The following is a 15,392-nucleotide window of genomic DNA, read 5'->3' as shown; positions in this document are numbered from 1 at the left end:
TCTGTAGGTAATTATGCAAAATTCAACTTTAAATGTAAATGTTATAGGTATAAAATGTTATAGGTATAAAATGTTAATATATAAAAACCATTGTGTAAGCCATACCTGGATGATTTGACTAACTTTTTAATGTTGATTAATTTTCTTAATCAAGCTGATTGTGTACTCAGGAGAAATATATAAAAACTTGTAGATGGATGAATATTTTATGCTGGCAGAAAAAAAATCATAGCCATCAGCAATGTAAAAAATATTCTGTCAGCAAATCCTTTCTGTATTGTGATAACACTACCTTTTACTATTTCTTAAAACCTTGTTTCTCAAATATAGTCACTGGGTACTAATTTCTCTCCCCCACCCCCCGCCCCACCCCTCCCTGCCCTGATGAAGTGAAACACAGGATGCCTGCCACTAGGGGGCTCTTCCACAGAATAACCTTCTGTTGCTACCTGGCAACACTAATCTTACTTTTTAAATTGATATTGTTGGTATCTCTGGTGAGTGAAAAGAAAGAAATGCCCATTCACTTAAAAGAAAATAAAAAGTGTTTTAAAGATTCTCACAAATAGAAAAGCAAGAATGCAGAAATTAGAAGAAAAATTTCAGCATTTGAACTAACCAAGTGAATAATAAATTCTTTTAAAAATCAGGTACTCACTCAGTTGTCTGTTTCCCCCCAGCTCTCTGTCTGTCTGGAGAATGCTCCTTCTATTTGTATTGCTGCATATCAGCAGTTTGGCTCAGATGAAATTTCTAATTCATAATACTGGTAAATGTGCCAAAAAGTCACACAAACCAGAAGGTTAAAAATAATTTCTATCAACTCTGCATAGTGTGTTTGAGGAAGAGCAGATTGTTGTAACTCTCATGCTTACAATTAGAACACATTCATAAACAGAGGCATTTAAATGTGTGTATATATCTGATATCCTAGAAACTTGAAAAATCAGGTAGGAACAGTCAGCATATATTATCCTCTATCTTCCACCACTCAGAGGAATAAAAATGGTGGTAATAATATTAAAATGATAGATCAAGTCACATTCTTGAGAACTCATTGTATCTCAAGCAGCAGGCAAAATGCTTTGCAAATTCAGGATTAGTTTACCATATTAGGGTCAGAACAATTTTATATCCATCGAAGTATGTGGAGATTTATTAAGCTCTGCAAGAAAACATACCCAAAATGATTTTCTTTGTCCTCCTGGAATGTGTACTCAACGAAAAGAGCCAGAAGTCAGGTCACTCCCCGTTGCTTTGCCACTATGTCCCGATTCCTTCCTATCGGAGGTGTCCTCCTTACATTTGTGACACAGATCCTTGATTTCATGTTGGTCAAGTTCCCCTGCACTTAGGTGTGTATGTGTGGCTGGAGCTGCTAATGTTAACTGCAGGCCAGAACTCAGCATTTCTGACTCTGTGGCTCAGGTTCCCACATGGTGGCAAGCATCGATTTCTAATTCCCTTCTGAAACCTCTGGGGGTGGGGGTTGGCAGGGAAGAGCGGATGTCGCGGGACGACAGGAGAGCTACTTCAGGGCGGGTGGCAGGAGCACGTTTGTGAGCTGCCCAGGGAGCTCCTCCTCCTACAAGGGATGGCGTGGGAACTCGCCTCTGGGTCACCACCTATGTGCGGGGCCTCCTCTGGCCCCAACTCTTGCCAGCTTATAGCGAAAACAATTCTTCCTTACTTGATGCTGGACTCTCTGGCACAAACAAGACTGGGCTGAAAGGTTCTCTCAGAATTTTGACTTGATGGATGTTTGGTTCAAGAGCCTGGACAGGGATAGCACACTTTCCTCAAAGCTGAGCATCTCGTGGTGGCATGATAGTAACCGTTTCTCTTTGTTTGTTCGTTTTTCTTTACTATGAGCAATTGCACGCAAACGGATCTAGAGGTCCACAGAGATCGCTCATGCCAACAGCAAACACCTCCCTGGCGGGCAATATGAGAGACTGGTTTTCTGCCCACATTCCAACATCATGAAACCAACCTCAATTACCTGTGACCTGGCTAAGTTCTAGATTGTTTCTAGGTTGTTTGGTTGCTTAGCCAAGAATGTCTTTGGTGTCCCTTAGAAGCCAAAAGAGCCGGGGAATACGAAGCAGGAATCGGTGAGAAAGAAACCAAAATAGCTTCTTGTCCTCAGGTGCCTGCTTTTGGCACAGGTGCAAGCTGGCTCACCAGGTCTGCAGGGGCAGGGCCCGGAGACGTTGTCTTTGTCCAGAAGAAGGGTCTTTTTGTTTTTTGTTTTTTCCTTTTAGGAGCAAATCATGCCTGTTAAACACAATTCTGGTTAAGACGTTTTAATAGTAAGTTATGTGACATCCCTTTAAGCTTTATAAAAAGGAGCTAAATAAAAGACCGGCTAGGCAAGCTGGGAAAATTCTTAATTTTATTAAGGCAGTGAAAGAGAATGAAATGCAAAATCAGTAGCAAGTAGGACCATGCAGAACTCCTATAAATCAGCCTTGCAGGCCCGTGAACAGACCCGAACACTTGGACAACGTCTTTCCCAGCGACAAGACAGTTTCACACCCGCTACGGACTCCATCAGCCCCTGCTCACTGCCAGCCAACGATTTTGCGGCTTGCATCACTGAGAAAACAGAAGCCATTAGGAACTTGCACATCTTCATGGCTCTCCTCTGCCAGATCTAAGACTAATTGCTCTGCCCCGCTCTCCGGCCTTCCCTCTGGCCACCGCGGAAGAGGTGTCCCTGCTACTCCCCTCCACTTCCCAAACTCTGTCCCACCTCTTCCCAAACACATGGCTCTGACGAGTAGAGCCCCTTTCTGCCCCTCCCTTTCTCCTCTGCCCTCGGATCATTCCAAGAGTAAATACGTTGTAGTGTAGCCCTTCTCAAACTGCAACATGCCTATGCCCGGGGATCTTGGTGAATTGCAGATCATTATTGGAGGAGTCAGGTTCTTTTTTCCACGTTTAAATAAACAATCCCCTCTTTTAACTTCCCGTCTCTGCTCTCCACCCTTCCTTTTTTTTTTTTTTTTTTTTTGCCACCCTTTACAGCAATGCTTAGTGAGAGAGGGGGCTGCAGGCAGTGTGTCCAGTTTTCCCCAAAATTCTCTGCTCAGTCTATCCAAAGCTTCCATCCCCACTATCGCACTGCCCATGTTCTTGTCTGTAAACTCACTTGCCAAATCCGCTGGTACTTCTTGACCTCACAGCAGAGTTTCAGAGAGGTTACCTTTCCCTCCTTCTTAAAACACTTTTCTTTTGACTTCGGTGATGCCTCTTCCTAAGTTTTCTTCCACCTCAGTCTTTTTCAGTATCCTCAGCTGGCTCCTCCTCATCTGTTCAGCTGCTAAGTTTTATTGTGCCTTGGGGCTCGGTTCTGCGCCCCCCCCCCTTTTTTTTGTATTCTTTCCCCAGGTGACTCCTTCTATTCACCTGCCTTTAAGGACCTTCTAAATGCCAAGGGCTTTCACAGCTGTATCTCCAGCCCTGACTCCTATATCTATCCACCTATCCATATCACCTCCTGGATAGCCAGGAGGCAGCTCATATTTTTTTTCACAGCCCGAAGGCAGCTCTTCATCTACTCTTCGCCCACACTTGTTCTTTTTCTACTCTTCTATAGCTCTGTAAAACCAGCATTCATTTACCTAGTTGTTCAAGCCAAAAATGTAGGCAGATCTTCGTATCTGGGAGGTGAGAAAAAGAGAAATCAGTCTATTCAGTTGTGTACGGTGAATCTCCTTACAGCACATTCTGCATACGTCCAGTGCGATCTAAGTTATCATCCCTTGTCGATTACCACGATAACCTCTTATCTTTTCTTCGACAATATATTTTGCCTAAGTGGTCTTTTAAAAATGTCGACTAGATCATGTTATTGCCCTGGTTGGAACACTCCCCCGGCTTCCCATCACACTTGTAATAAAATCCGCACTCTTGATTCTGGGTTCCAAGACCCTCCGGCCCTGCCTGCTCCTCCCACCTCTTCCTATGCCGCTCTCCCCTCCACCTGGCATCTTTTCTCCCGGAGAGCGTTTGCATTACCTGTACTGGTTCCGCTGATCTTCTCCTGGTTAGCTCCTTCCGGGCGTGCAGACCTTGTTCTAGGTGTTGCCTTTTGGCTTCCAGGCTGAGGCCACCCACCTTTCTCCTGCAAGCCACATTTCCCAGCTCCCTGACAATGGCTTTTGGGGGATTTGCCCAATGGGGGATGGTAGAAGGAGGGAAGAAGGAAAACAAAAATTGGACAATGTCTTTCACTCTGTCTCTTTCCTCTTTCTCCTCCCCTTTGTGCTTGCCTTTCTTCACTCCGCCAACCCCACCTCTGCTTCTGGGGGGGCATCTTCCAGCGGTGACTGGGTGCTCGCTCGCCTCAGTGGTCCAGCTCCCCACCACACAGAGGCAGCCTCCCCTCCACCGTCCCAAATACCGCCAAAGCCCTGTCCTTCGGCTCCACCTCCTGCCCCAGTCGGTCTGTGTGGTCTAGGCTCTGGAAGTGGCTTCCTGCACTGCTAATGTCTGTCACTCTGTCTCTCAGTTCTTCCAACACCACTGTAGCCACTTCATGGTGTTAAATTCATTTGTGTGAAATACCTACAGTAGTTTCTGTTTTTCTGACCAGAACAGTTCTCAGCCACAAAGTTCATCCTCAGAGCACCCCGCCCTGACCCCGTGTCACTTTCCAGCACATGCACCTGTTCTGAGTCTCTTCATTGCACTTTTCATTTTCTGCTACTTTTTTCTTTATTTGTATGTTTGTGTGGTGCTGTCCCCAGAGCCTAGAATAGTGTCTGCTGTGTGGGTGGCATTCAGTGAGTAGTTACTGAATAAATGAATAAGAAGAATGGACTGAGATTTGGCTAAACCGAACATTGCTTAAATGCGGAGGTGATGTGAATGAATGATAATCAGACTTCTAAATACAAGATCCACGAAAAAGAAAGGAATACGAGAGAAAAAATTAGGCAAAAATGGAAAATGTTACCCTTTGGCAAGAGAGACAATTAGTAGGGAAAACAAAGCATATTTATTTTTTATATCTACTAATGTGCCAGTTGCTTTATAAACATGATTTCATTCTGTTCCCACATCAGCACTATCGGGGAGAGACATTATCTCCATTTCACTGTTGGGAAAACTAAGCATCTGAGAGGTTAACGTACACAAAATCACAAGGCTGTAAAATGTACAACAGGATTCAAGCCCACAGTCTGTCTGGGTAGGACCAGCCCAGGAAGGAACATCATAGCTTCAATCCATGCCCATCCTCCTTCTGTTTTAAATGCACAAGGTTTAAATGCAGATACGTAAACTATTTCTGAAGCGCTTATTTTATCTTATTAAAAACCCCGTGGCCATCCCCAGTGAAAGAATTTGAGATATTTTTTTCAAACTGATTCCCAATTTTTTCTTGCCTTTCCTCCTCTCTCCCCCCTCCTCCCTAAATGAATCGAAAGGCAGACCATGATCCACACCACTGAGTAAATAAAAAGATTGCCATCAGCTCGGGAAAGTGGGCCTTTGGCGTTTTCTTCCAGGTTGACCTCAGAATGAGCCTGTGTTAGTGATTTAGTCTGTAGTAAGGAAGGGGTTTAGGGGATAGGCCCACCCCATATATCAGCAGCATCCCATAGAGCATGAAGTTGTTATTCAGGTCTGTGCTACATATGGATTCAATAGAGGAAAACGGCCCCGTTCCCTTCAGATTCACCAGGCCTTTATTTGTGCCATAGCCTCTGTTTTGTCGGATTTCACTGAAGAGCCCCACTATCTTCTTAATGGGGACAAGTGAGTGTCCTTTACTATGCCAAGGTCTGAAAATGGTGGGTGACGTTATACTACGCAGTGTATAAGGAAACTGAGGGAGAAAAGTCCAAAAGGATGGAGCAAATCGTTTTTTCCAAATTACAGTTTCCCTTGTTTGGTTGAACCAAGTATTTTAACACGACTCTGACACTGCTTTTTCCCTGAGCCGTTCTTAAGACTTCTCCCTATCCCCAAACATCATGCTCTCAGAACCCTGAGAACTTACAGCAAACAAACAAATCATGGAAATTAAAGAGCAATAAAACTGTTGTTGGATTCATATAAAAAATATTATCCAGTATTTAAATGGCTATTATTTACAGAAACTTGGCAATTGTACCATACAAATAATGAAATTGATTCCAGTTACAGTCCATCTTTGTTTGGAAAGGAAATACCAGTAGTGTTTGAAAAATGGATTATTAAAGACCTTGGTTTGCTGAAGGTGGTTCATATGTTCTGTTTGCTAACACAGCATCTTGTTGGGGGAAAAAAAAAATAAGTGCAGCTTTTCCCTACCCCAGATTATTTTCACTACAGATCTTTGGAGCAGGAAATAAAAACCAGCTAATGGTTCATGGGGCATGTGGAATTAGTTTAAGCAAAGCCGAGCCCTGGTCTTGCTGACCGCCTCCTCTTTCCTGTGCTGTTTTGTCTACGCTGGCCTTCGAGTATGTCAACAAATCTCTTTTAAGGTCAGATGGGAAAGAAAGGATGGCGATTCTCTCTCTTTCTGTAAGGGTGTAATTTACAACAGATGTGCTTTTTTAGAAAGGTACAAGTTTGTCTTGTAAAATATTTGTAAAGAAAAATAGCCTCCGGATTTCACAAAGTAATCCTTACTTGGTTTTGGAGATATCACAAAGAGCCTTGTTTTTATAATACTAATATGATTCTTTTTCTCACACAATTTGATTATAACTCAAGATTAGTGTTTGGGAAGAGCCAAGTTTAAAGATCTAAAACAGTGTTGTGAAGAAATACCATATGTGACTTGATGGCTTTTTGACAGTGACCTGAAAGGAGCCCAATTTCAGCTCGGGAGACATGGGTTAAAGTCCTAGGAACTCTTTTTAACTACTAATGAGATTTTAAGTTCTCCAAGCCTCAGTTTATTTATCTGTAAAATGGGGGATTCACTTGCCACTGCTATCCAAGTGGGAAGATAAATTTAAAAGGCTTACAAAACCATAAACATAAAGGTGAAGGAGTATTTTCATAAGAAATCTCTTCAAGAAAAAAACCTTTGTGGGTTCCACACCTTTATGTATATGCCTTTTTGTATACACAATAAAAGGAAATTTTAAGTAATATATGAAGAGCTGTACTAGTAGGTAGATTAGTAACAGAAGCTTGTGCTGTTTAAGATGAAGTAATAAATTCTGACCCTGATTGAGCCATGAGGCTTGTTGAAGAACCAATCACTGATTCTAACAGAAGTTTTACCTGCATAAACACCGACAGATAAAAATCACATGATGAAAAAGGCATGTGCCCTGCATGGGTATGACCCGCTTTGGCCTTTGGAGGATGCACGACTTTCAGTGGGTGGGAAATACTGTGAACCGGTGAACTTTCTGCTAATATTTCAAATCTACTATCTTCGATGAGAACAGATATGGCTGGAGGCACCAGAGGGGAGTGAGCACAGAATGGGATAGAAGTTTGAGTTGGGATGTTAGGCAACTGGGCTTCAGTTTCCTCATGGAGGGAGTGAGAACAGTAATACCCATCATCTTCGTGGGACCGTTGTAAGGACTTTGCAGGGTGATCCGTTTAAGATAATCTATGGTTATATTAGATGATTTGTACAAACACAGGATTCCTGAAATGTATCATCAATAAGAAGGGAGAAAATCCTGTCATCTTTATTAAGATTTAATACAATTTAACATTTGGAAGTTTTATACTATTTTCTTTGTCAGGTTCTTCAAATTGGTAATAATATTAGTGACTCACATGTATTGAGCACTTCCTGTGTTCCAGACATGAGTGGGAAAGGCTTTAAGTGGCTTAAATTAATTTAATTCTATTACCGTCATGTAAGTAATTTCCATCATTACACCCCCATTTTACAGATGAAGGTCAGTAAATTGCTCACAAGCACATAGCTAAGGAAACATTGGAGGCAGGATTTGAACCAGGCTCAGCAAAGGAGCCAATTAGAAATCTAATCTTCTAAATCAGATTGGGGGTGAGTAGAATAAAAGAGAGCTCACAGCTTCTCTAAATTCTCAGCTTGCCTTCTCATCTCTGTATTTGAATTCCAACCTTATTGAAATACACATTTGAAAATAAACGATTTGAAAGAGATTTTTTTTTTTTTTTTAAACACACACATCCACCCAACTTTTTCATTACAAGTTAGGGTAAAGACAAACTAGCCCAGCATTTGCTGTTTGGATTCAGACACAGGCAGGGTGCTTCTGCTCCTGTTGTCCCTGAAGCCCCCATCACGGGTCCCATACACAGAGCAGGTTGAAATTCCCCGCACCAGCAAGTCCTCACATTAGCTTTCAAAGAGCTCGAGGGGCAGAAGAGATTCCACAGCCCTTATCTTCTCAGAACCAGAAGGGATTTTAGGACACATTTTATTTAACCGTTTTTGTGTGTGTGTGAGTTTTTGGTTTGTTTTGTGTTTTTGTTTTTCACCAGGTCTAAGGACAGGTCACGGGCCACTGTAATCCTGAGCGTGCTTTCACATTTTTAAAACCTTTCCACAATCCGTTGGTTTTGACTTTACAGGAAAACCCTGTGAGGCCTACAAATTCTTCTCTCAAAACTTGTGATGTACTGTCCTGGGTCAGAGTAGCCTTTGTGGCTTATTTTCCCGTGGGGTTACTTGGGAACAGCAACCTCGAAGCATCTGATGTGGCTCCCATCAAGGTTAGCCTGGAGCCAGGCCTTCTGGCCCCTTCACCACCGGGGACTTGGTCAGAAAGCGGAACTTCCCACGGGACCAGAGCCTGATGGGATAATCTATAAAGCTCCTCTCTGGAAAGTGCACTTCCTGCCTGCTGGCAAGGAGATTAAGTCAAAGGTTTTGATATTGATATATAGTCCTAATCTTTTAAGAGCTTTCAAGCACTAGCAGGACAGTTAAAAGGAGTTTTCTTAAATCGTTAGGGAAGAGGGAGATTTGCAAGTCCCTTGGGGCCTGATGATGAGGGGTTGGAGTAGCAAGCAATTGGGCTCCAGGGAAGTCTCCCTCCTGACCACAGGTATGCGCACATCCCTGGGTGCCTTCTGTAAGGCTTATTTACATTTACATTGAATGGAATTGAAACATGGACGTACAGACTTCGACAAATAATTATTTTTGTTTAATTGGGAGTTAACACAGTCGACAGGCTATGTTTGTGCTTTGGTTTTTGTCATTTTTGCTGATGATCGAAGGTATTTCCCTTTCTTCACTTTCGCCCCCGAGCTCTTGGTCCCCATGCGCGGGCCTCCCTTCAGGGCCTTGGTGCACCTCTGAGTCCCTCCTCTTTTCTCTTGCCCTCCGTCTCCGTCTCCTTCTCTTTCTTCTTTTTCTTGCTTTTCTTCCCCCTGCCCCCCCATCTCTCTCTTTCTTTGCTCCTTTTCTTTTCCTTTCCTTCCTGGCTTTCATCATAATTCTTAGGAGTGCCAGTTGCCATTTTTAAAATGCCTATTGTTTACATTGCCTAGCCCAGAGGCCATTTCTCTCCACATTTCTGTTACTTTACAGTCACTTTTATAGGTACATGCAAAATGTAGAACGGTAAACGAACACGGCAAGGCACAACCAAATGCGATTAAAAATTGCTCTGTAGAAAATGAATACTGAAAAGCACAGGGCTACCAAGCAAAAAAATTAAGACCAGGTAAATGCTCATTCGGCAGAAAATCATGTGCAGAGTCAGCAGAAGCGGGGGCGGGAGGGGGGATCTTCTCAGTGTAACATTATAAAGAATCTACCATCATTTTCAAAAATGAAATTTGACAAGTTAACACTAAGTCGTCTGGGGCAAAACTAAACATGCATAAAAAGGCTGCATATTTTGGAGAATTCTATCTAATATTTCAAAGTTTTGTTTTTAATATAAGCAAAAATAGATAAAAATAATTTGAATTCTTTTAATAAGAAGCTATGTCCATAATTTTATTATTACTACTACTACTAATAATTATAGACAGTTTATTTGTACCAGGCATTGTACTAAGAGCTCTACGTGTCTTATTTAATTTGGTCCTCTTTATAACTCTGAAATGTAAATGTTTTAGAGAACTGTTTTACTTTTTAAGAGAAAAATATTGTCTTAAATGGTGTACATCTGTCATCTTAACCTTAAATATTATCTCAGAATTCTTTAAAGTCTCAATGGAGGGTTCTTTTTCTTAAGGTTAATATGAGGAGAAGAACCAAGGCAATAAGTAACCTGGGTAAGATTTGATGTCATAAGAACTGAGTAAGGCACGGAGATACGATTCAGCAGTCAAGGGTCTCTGACTTGCCAAGATGCTGTGAGAATTTCAGTATTCTAGATTTGGGGCGGAGACATAGTTTTACTTGATCTGAAAAAGAAAGGAATATTGGCACAGTGAAAATATTTCACCACTTTGAGTGCCTTTATTCAATCTCTAGCTCATATCTAATATATTTTCCATATGTTAAAAGTATAGCTCTGAGAGGAGTTTGTTTTGCAGGGCCTTTTGCTGAATGAACCAAGCAAGTTTGTGCACCAAAACCATCTTTAGCATAAAAAATAAATCACATGAAACATAAACATATTCCAAACACAACTGTACACTCTGTGCTATGTGAGACTACATTTACTCGCAGAAGAGCTACAGTCAATAGGAAACTATGACAATTATGTCTCATAGCAAATATCAATCTCATCGCTTATGTTTTGCCAGAGGTTACATATCAAGGCTTTAAAGGAAAAGCAAAATTATAATCAAGATTAGCTCTTTGGGGTGGAAAATCTGAATGCTTCCTCCAGGAAATAATAGTTAAAGTGATCATATGCCCTGGTTTGCTGGGTCAGTTCTGCTTTATGCTTCTCCTGGCGTAAAAGTCAAGTCAATATCTGCTTCCTTCCTTCCTTCCTTTTTTTTTTTGCTCCCTCGCATTCTTAAGACATTCTTTCACTCTAGAAAGTTATTGAAATATTAACTCTAGAACAAATATTTTGAGCCAACATATTCTACGTATTTGTGTGCTCAATAGAGCACAGGTGTCCAGCAGAGCCATTTTTCTATCCTGTCAACAGGGCTGACAGTGACTAGTTTGGCAGGGCCCCTAAATAGCATTCGTGACTGGGGCGGGATGCAGCTGGATGCACGAGGAACCCAGCCACACAATACATGTCCCCTGACACCTATCACTCTGGGTTCTTGTTCCCATTCAGAACAGAACCAGTGAATGGGGTACTTGTCATTTGGGTTTGAAAGTCAATGGACAAGATTCTCTAAATATGGAAGGTACTCCTACTGATTCTTTAGATCCTTAGATTTTCCTAAATATTTCAAAGCTAGGCGGTAGATAGTTCTTTGGAAAAATCTAGTTAACTTTCTGTTGTGATATGTGATTGTAAAGTAGGTGAATATGAAAGAACCACTGTATTTCAAGTTTGCAGTTATTGATGTTTTGTGGACTATTTAAAATATAAGATTTTTAAAAATTATATAGAGCCATTAGAAAAAGTTGTACAATATAAATCTCACATGTTCTCAGATTTATAGTTATAGCTCTTTTTTATGGGTAGCTTTTTTTTTTTTTTACATCTTCAAAAGAAACCTTAATAATGCATTAAAAAAGAAAACAAAACAAAACAAAAAAAACCCCAGTGTCACTACCAAGCCTTTGGATGATTACCCACCCTATGATACTTCTTTCATCCAAGCTGGTTTATAAAGGAAAGCAAAAACGACAATAAAAGAAATGTACCAATTTATTCTCTACTAATAAAGTATTGAACATTAGTGAAAAAAGTGTGAAATATTGGAATGCAACACAGAGCAATTCCATTACCCATTGCAGTTTTCGGTCATATACTGTATATAAAGAGTAATTACTTCATTGGTTGGGGACCACAGTGGAGGAATATAGGATTTGATGAAAGAGATTTTAAATAAAAATTTTATCCCAAAGCATTTGCTTTTCAAAACAACATTACAGACCATCTTATTTTGGTTTTGGGTGTTTGGGGGTGAGGGGCTGGGTAGTGGTGTGGAAGTACAAAAGAAATAGAAAATTAAGAGTGAGCAAATTTTTAAAACTCTTTAGCCAGTAATTATGTATCATCAGCACATAAGATTTTAAAGTACTACTAAAAGTAGTTTTTGTAGATGCCTTCAGTGACACATCTTACTAATGAAGCTCCTGTATTTAATATTCACACACTGCCTTATTGACATTACATCTGGTGGTTTCTAACACATCTTTCACTTCCTACTGTTGAGTCAAGTTTCTGGATTTTATTATCTTGCTGATCGTGGTGCCTACAGGGTAAGTTTCTAAATGTTTTCAAGTCTTTTGTTCTTATTTATCACACAGGGATTCTGGGTAGGAACGGAAAGCTTCCTGGGTAGGACGGTAAGGTAACGTGGTATATTATGGAGAGAACAGACCTCGAGTTGGCCTGTCAAAGTCCTGACCTGTCACTTTTCTTGGATCCTTCATTTCTTCTTCTGTAGAGTCCTGAAAAATAACTACATTGTCGGATGGTTGTGAAGACCAAATAAGCCATGTGAAAAGCATGTTAAAATGCTAGTGTCTGTTTATATTCTGCTGCTTTCTAAAAATAATTTTAAATAGGTACAAAAATCCAAAAAATACAAAAATCAAGAAAGAAATAGATAAACCACCTAATATGATCAACGAATACCAATTCCTTTATTTCTTCTACTCAAGTTCCTTCAATAATGATACTGGAGAAAATCAGGGAAATAATCTGGTTACAAAAGTGAAATATGTTAATTGCAAAGAATTATTAATATTATAGGAAGGTATGAAGAAGAAAATAAACTTCCATTACCTTTAATATTTTGACACATTTTCATTTTTTTTCTAGCCCTACCCATTTCAAAAAACAGGAGTATACTCCATCTCACGTTTACCGCCCCCCAACCCCAGTTTCTATTAGATCATAAGCATTTTTGCTGTCATTAATTATTCTCTTTAAATAATATTTTGTAATTTCATAATAGTATATCAGTTGTATATACCATAATTAATTCTACCCAACATGTCAGTGATTTTTTTTGTTATTATAAACAAAACTGCAGTGATAGTTTTTTTCAGATGTTTATTGAATATATTGGAAATCCCATCCCTTGATTTGTCATATGTGTTGCAAATTTTTTCCCATCACCCTTATAAATTAATAAGAATTTTTGACATCATAAGTTTTTATTGTTTTTATTTTTTAAAGATTTTTTATTTATTTGACAGAGAGAAACACAGCGAGAGAGGGAACACAAGCAGGGGGAGTGGGAGAGGGAGAAGCAGGCTTCCCACTGAGCAGGGAGCCTGATGTGGGGCTCGATCCCAGGACCCTGGGATCATGACCTGAGCCGAAGGCAGACGCTTAACAACTGAGCCACCCAGGCGCCCCATAAGTTTTTTATTTTATGTAACTCCTGCTATCGTTTTTTTTTTCCTTTGTGACTTCCTTCACTTTTTGCATGTTTAAAAAGTTATTTCCTATTCCAAGGTCACTAAATAACTTACCTATATTTTCTTCTGTTTTTATAATTCACCTTTAGCTTTTTGCTTTTTAATTAACCTAAAATGTATTTGGGACTATCTATTTAAGGTAGATCTGAGGTAGAATTGGGCTACCTCAAGTAGACTTGAGAGTCTATTTAGGTAGGATTTAACATAGTTTTCTGCAAATAGTTAACACAAGTACCCAGTAACATACTACGTTCATCTGCATGGTGGATTTATGATGGTGCTTTATCATAAAACAATCTCTCTTTTAGTGTTCATCTTTCATATTTTAATTACTTAGATATCTGGTACAATAAATGCTTTCTCATTATTTCTGTTTTGCAAAAATTTCTTGGCTATAGCATTCAATTTATTTTTCCAAACAAATTTATCAAATTCTCCCCATTTCACTGCACTCCAAGCACATTAGGATTTCCTTGAAAATGCATTAAACCTATATGTTCAACAGAAGAAAAGAATAGATTCTTTTAATAATCAGTGTTCCAGTGCAAAAACACTGTATCTCTATTTTCTTAATGTAGATTCTGTACATTTCTTATTAAGGTTATGCCTAAGTGATTATAGATTTTATTGCCATTGTGAAAAATCTTTTTTTCACATGATCATTTCAAACGGGTAAGACATTATTTTCAATGAATTTTGATTGTGTAACCAGCCTTCTTCGATTCCAGCTTGATTTATTCTGTATGCAGAAAAATATTTGTTAAGAGCACTTTACTTCATAAGACATCAATGAATTTAGCCGATGCTCGAGAGAGAAAACACTGAAGGCCATGGAGATGATTAGAACAAACCAGCTTTGTAATTAGGAAACAACAGAAGGAGCCACTGGATATCCTTTTTTTTCCCCTAAAGTGTAAAACTGCATAGGTGGAATTAATACACTTTTTGTTTTATTGCTGGGGAGGGAAAAAAGACAAGCAATTGATGCATTCATGTCAGTAATGACAAGTGAAGGGTGACTTTTGGAGACAGCGGGGACCCTGAGAGTACGTAATTGTTCCGTATACCTTGAACCTTATGCATCTCAAGTACCTCCTCGTCTGACAGTCCAACTTGGTACAAGCAAGATGAATATTGTAGACAATTGTCTCCCATGGGAATTGTATTTAAAATGAAGGCTCTGAGTAACTTCTACCTAAAGATGCTGTTTAAAACTGGCCTCCGTGTCTTCAGTCCCACTGTACCCTGTTGTTCTGGGACGCTGCACGTACACCGGCCACTCACTTGTCCTCAGTTTCGAAGGTGGCAGGATGCCACGCCCAGCCACGCGCACAGTGCAAAGTGCTTTCGACTTTTCTGAAGTGAAAGGCAGTATGTAAATGTGCAACATGACGACATTATTATTCCAGCTTTCTGGCTGCTTTCAGCAAGCACTGACTGCCACATGAGGTCTCAAGTGTTCTGGCACAGTGTGGAAGTGTTCAAAAGAAGTTAAAGTAATGAAATTGGATCTACATTTCCATAGATCTTCAAGCTGGCATGGAGGAATGGAGTCATGGAATCAGGGTTGGATGGTCTCCACCAAACAGCCTAGGCAAGGGCCTGTGATGCCAGGCTACTAAGCAGAAATTTCAATCGTGAAAGGCCACCACTATTTCTTCCTCTGGGTCTAAAATTACAAAATGTGCACATTTCCCTCAGGCTCGCACCATTCTCTGGGTGCTTTATGCTCAATCCCACCCACCCATTCCCTGGAGTACACCAGCTTTGCTTCAATCCAGGACAAGTTTTAAAATGAAGAACTAAGTACCAAGGGAGAAAAATGTTTAGTTAGAACCCTGAAACAGCATCTGCTATTGTATCAAGTATGGGACTGTTACACTTCAGAGGTGGGCCTGGCTCACCTTGTATCTGATCGTCCTAAGCTACTTACTTAGGAAGTGTCTATTTAGTTGACCTTCTC

At 40.3% G+C, this 15,392-nt stretch overlaps 1 protein-coding gene across 4 annotated transcripts in view; it reads left to right on the top strand.

Annotated features, from left to right (window-relative positions):
* Nucleotides 1-15,392, top strand: part of MCTP1 (multiple C2 and transmembrane domain containing 1) — a 339,516-nt gene that overhangs the window by 307,223 nt on the left and 16,901 nt on the right. The window lies entirely within an intron of this gene.

This window comes from Mirounga leonina, unplaced genomic scaffold (assembly GCF_011800145.1).
Source record: "Mirounga leonina isolate KUSES-001 unplaced genomic scaffold, KU_Mleo_1.0 Mir_168, whole genome shotgun sequence".
NCBI classification, from domain to species: Eukaryota; Metazoa; Chordata; class Mammalia; order Carnivora; family Phocidae; genus Mirounga; species Mirounga leonina.
Note: the sequence above shows the minus strand (reverse complement) of the source record. Positions and strands in the feature narration are given on the sequence as shown.